We start from the raw sequence: 4749 nt of genomic DNA on the forward strand, positions 1-4749 counted from the left end.
CCTGCACCTGGCTGGCTGTGCTCAGCTGCTGGGCCCTGCACCTGGCTGGCTGTGCTCAGCTGCTGAGCCTGGCACCTGGTTGGCTGTGCTCGATTGCTGGAGCTCTGCAGTGGAGACACCAGTTCTGCTTATTTGGCTCAAACCACACAGGCTTCTTTTCTCAAAACCTGCGTCTCCTCTCAAGCCCTTTGTTCTGGCTGCTGCTCTGTCTGGAGCTGTGTTTCCACGCTCTTTCCAACTCTCCCCTCATGTCTGAGCTGCATGGCCACCATCTCCGGAGCTTGACCTGGACATGGCGTCCCCCTCCATTCTCTCCCTTGGTTCTCAGTGTAGTGTTGAAGCAAGTACTCGAGCTGCATGTCCCTATTACTTCCTGGTTCTGTCCCTCATGGCACTTCTCGTAATTCTACTTTTGTTTATCTTAGAAGTAATGTAAGATTTATCAATGTAACTTTCTTCCAAATAACAGTCTACATTAGGATTATATTCTCTAACATACTTACAACCAGTGTAGCATACAAACTCTCTTCAATGTCTCCATAGTAACATTCTTTGTTTTATTGTATGCATACAGGTCAGTTTGAGTATCTGTACTGATGATTTCTGCTGATCCATTGAAAGAAGCAGTTAGGGCTCATAATTATACCTTATGGGATAGTTTTCTTTCCAGCTTGACTTAAACTGCGTGCAGACAGGGCCACGTCAACTTCTGTCTTCCCAGCACTGGGCCATGATTCGTCCAAAGCAGGTCCTCAGTGAATGCTCTTTGGCCCCTCTGTCAGATGATGACTTCCTGCTTCTGGGTTGGCCACATCTTGTGTTAGTGATTCTGTATTACTCAGACTTTACCTTACAATACATGTTGCATTGTACTGGCTTGCATGGGGGTTTATTTCCCTGTTAGAGGTGAGTTCCTCAGTATTTACCTTTCTTAGGCTCGGTGATTAGCAGGGTGAAGCACACAGCAAGGGCCGAGGGTGCATCAGCTGTTGCGCTAGCCACGTGGAGGCTTAAGAAATTCTGTGAGTCATAACGTCCAGGTGCTCTCGGCACATGCGTGCTGCTCTGGGTAGCCAGCAGCAGTAATGGCGTCCCCCTAAATGAGGAGCCCGTGCAGGGGAGGTGGAGGATCCCTGCAGGTCCAAGGTGAACGAAGCGTCACTTAGGAGGGAGGAGAGGACCTATCCCAAGGAAGCAGCAGCTTTCTCTACAACATGCAGGCCTAGAGATCAGGCTGCCCTGTGGGGAAACGTGCTCCTTCCCTGGGATGAGTTTTACTTTTCTGTCATCAGAATTACACATTGTGGCTGGTGACCCATCAGGCTGGGGCAAGGATCAGGCGCAGCCCCATGGTTCCCCTTCTGAATGACATTTTATTTCTTTGGCCTTTGTCTGGGTTGCTATAGCAGGAAAACAGGCTTATCAGCAGCACCTTGCATGTATCACCAGTTGTATAGACTTGGCAACAGCACTGTAGATTTGAGGACAGCGCCAGAGCGTTGCCAGTAGCAACAGCCTCAACACATTCCTCACAGTTCTGAAGGTGAAGTCCACCGTCAGGGTGTGCGGCAGGTCAGTTTCTGGCCAGAGCCCAGTTCCAGGCTCCTGGATGACAGTGTGCTGGCTGAGGCCTCCCACAACAGAGGGAGCAGGGTGCTCTCTGGGGCCCCATCAGAGAGCATGGACCCCTTTTGGGAGGGCTTCCCTTGCCAGCAAGTACTGCTGGAGCCTGCACCCCTGCTGCCTTTCACAGTGGCCATGAGGTTTCCACTGACAAGCTGGGGTGAGGTCGCAGTCACTCAGCCAGTCGCGTTTCCTATCATTTTGATTCTTGGGTTCAGGAGAACTGGGGAGATTAGAAGAGGGAGAGACAGAATATTCCAGTCTCACTTCCATTCCGCAAGGGGCTTATCCAGCAACTGCACAGGGACACTGGGGGCTGCATGGGTACAACGTGCTGGGCAGCAGAGGGGGCACTGGGGGCTCCATGCATCTGCAAATGAACGTAGCAGCTGGACCTGTGCAGTGAGCTTCTACAAGGGTGGCTGAGGCAGGAGGAGCGCGTGATTGAGCCCATCCCAACAAACAAAACAAAACAACAGATCTGGGGATATAGTTCAGTGGGAAGAGCACAGGTTCAAACCCAGTAGTATGAAAGGTATCTGTCAGGTCTGTGATGAGCTGAGGACAGGGAGTTTACAGAATGTGAACAGAACAATTGAATTGCCATAGGACGTTAAGGCCCAGACTAATGAATAATGGGGTCTGAGTCCATTTCTCTTTTCTCTGTGTTCCCTGGTGTTTCAATCTTCATCAGACCTCCAGAGGGGCCCCTCAGCTGGCCTGCAGAGCTGGCCCTCCACAAGCCCGTGGGTAGGGCTGGGGTCCAGGCAGAGTGAGTAACTGCAGGTTTTTTTTTTTTGTTTTCTTTCAGAAAAGAGGAACGTCTTTGGTGATTGTGTTTCTTGGTTCTTGGCTGCCTCTTTTCAAGATCTTAGAGATTTAAAATTGCCTTTCAGTGATCAACTCTTTGATTATATTTCTAATCCATATCCAAATTCAGTTTTTAAATCCTAGAGAAACACGGCTGGAAGAGGATGACAGTACCATCTCAGAGTGAGGTATATAGATGCTTCCTTGTCTTTGGGAACGAAAGTTTCATTCTCATATCCGAGTCCCAGTGTAGACCCAGTTTCCTCTACTTTTCATTTTGCACCTGTTTTTGTGTATGTTCGGAGGAAACCCCTACAATTTACTACTCCTCAGTTTACCCTAACTGTTGATGACCTTATTGGCCCAAAGGACAAAGAGATGGAGGAAGAAGAGGACGTCATCTAGACTTTTTCTGGGGTAACTTAAGGAATACTCTTGCTTACTACTGGGATCCCTTTGAGTCCGCCAAATTTAGAGTGGGTAGGCAGCAAATATTTGTTGATAGAAATATTAAGCAAGTGGTTAAAAAATACACATGCTGCTACCAATCTAATCTTGAGCATGTGCTTTGAGCCACTGCACTCCTGAAGCCTGAAGGGTTGGATTTGACATACAATTCACTAGTGTGGTCTCTCTTCAGCCTCACTTACCTACAGCAGAGCTAGGGATTATTTAGAAAGAGCAAACATACTTGTTCACTGAAGATTATATTTTCAGGACAAAGAAGTCCTGGGTTGGTGATGCTGGGTCTGAGGCCATCTGTCCTACATTTAACTACTGCAGCTGCATCAAGAATGAACGGCAAATCAAAGAGCTGTCTAGATAGTTGATACGATTGCTTTTTATGTGTGTACTGCTGTATGTAAAGATTGTTCTTAATTGAAGGAATCAGAACAACATTTGCAACAAGGTCCAAGTGCTTTGGACCTCTTGAAATTGAGTGTAAAGATTCTTTAGAAGAAATTACGACAGAGTAATGTAGGAAAAATGGTTAAAAAATAGGAAAAGTGAAAACACAAAGCTGAAAATGGTAGTGTGACAAAGCGCTCTTTGGGAGGATTGGAGAAGAGAGCTATGTGTGTTGGTATTCCCCACACACTCCACGGTGGATGGAATATCAACTCCACAGGAAAGCCAACAGAGGAGGGAATTAGGGTAGAGAGGTAGAAGAATTGGGGGAAAACATTCTTTTAAAAAAATGTATTTAGGACAGGGTTTATAGGATCTTACTGCGTAGATCAGACTTGTAATGATCCTCCTGTTTTCAGCCTCCCAAGCACTGGGATTATAGGCGCGTGCCAACATGCCCAGTGTCAATTGCCGTCTCAGCGCTCCGGGCTGGGGATTGAACCCCTCAGCCCAAGTCCGCTTGAGCAGACACTTAATCCGCTGAAGCTATCTGGCTGGCCCTTGGGGGGCACATTTCTAACAGCACTCTGCGTAGTGCTCCCAGCACTACATGCCTCCAGCTCAGGGCTTCCTGGCTGCGCTGCAACAGGGCCACCCACATTTGTGTTAGTTTCGTAAACTGCTCGGCCTGCAAGCTCGTAGACCAGACTTTTGAATGCAGGAGGTTCTGTAGACTCATTCACTGTCAAAATAAAATCCACCTGGGTCATTACTGTGGCCTCTGAGGCTCAGTTTCTAGATTCCCATAAGCTGGAATGCTTACTGCTAGTGTTAAGGGTTGGATTGGTGGGTGAGGGGAGATGGGCTGTGTGTGCCGTGTGCTGCATTTCCTTATCTATGGGCCTCATTGGAGAGGTAGCCAGAAATCCCCAAATCCAGGGAGTATAGTCAATCTAAATTATCCAGGGTAACCAGGGTTTCAGGTTTATTCTTTTTTCTTTCCAGGTCATTTGTGTATTTATTAAAACAATTGCTGGTTTCACAGATTTTGCCTAAAATCATCAACTAAACAATAAGGTAGGTTTATATTTATTTTCTGCAATATATATGAGGAAAAAGCTTTAAAATTTACATCACTAGATACTTACCTCTTTTTTTTTTTTTTTTTTTTTTTTTTTTTTTTTTGATACCAGGGATTAAACTCAGGACCTTGCACTTGCCAGGCAGACTCTTATGCCACTGAGCTATCTACCCAGCTGTACCCCATTTTTTTTTTACTTTCATTTCTTTGTGTACAAATAAAGTTTTCTGTTAGAGGTGGTTAAGCCAAGACTGAAGATATATGACCATCTATGTGGTAATTTTACTCTAAAGAAAATGGGTGGAAAGGTTTAATCCTCACTCACAAGTAAGGCTTCAATTGAATTTAATAATACTTTTTTGTGGTTACAGTGTTAATGTTGGAAA

The sequence above is a fragment of the Octodon degus genome, unplaced genomic scaffold (genome assembly GCF_000260255.1).
Source record: "Octodon degus isolate 3935 unplaced genomic scaffold, OctDeg1.0 scaffold00193, whole genome shotgun sequence".
NCBI classification, from domain to species: domain Eukaryota; kingdom Metazoa; phylum Chordata; class Mammalia; order Rodentia; family Octodontidae; genus Octodon; species Octodon degus.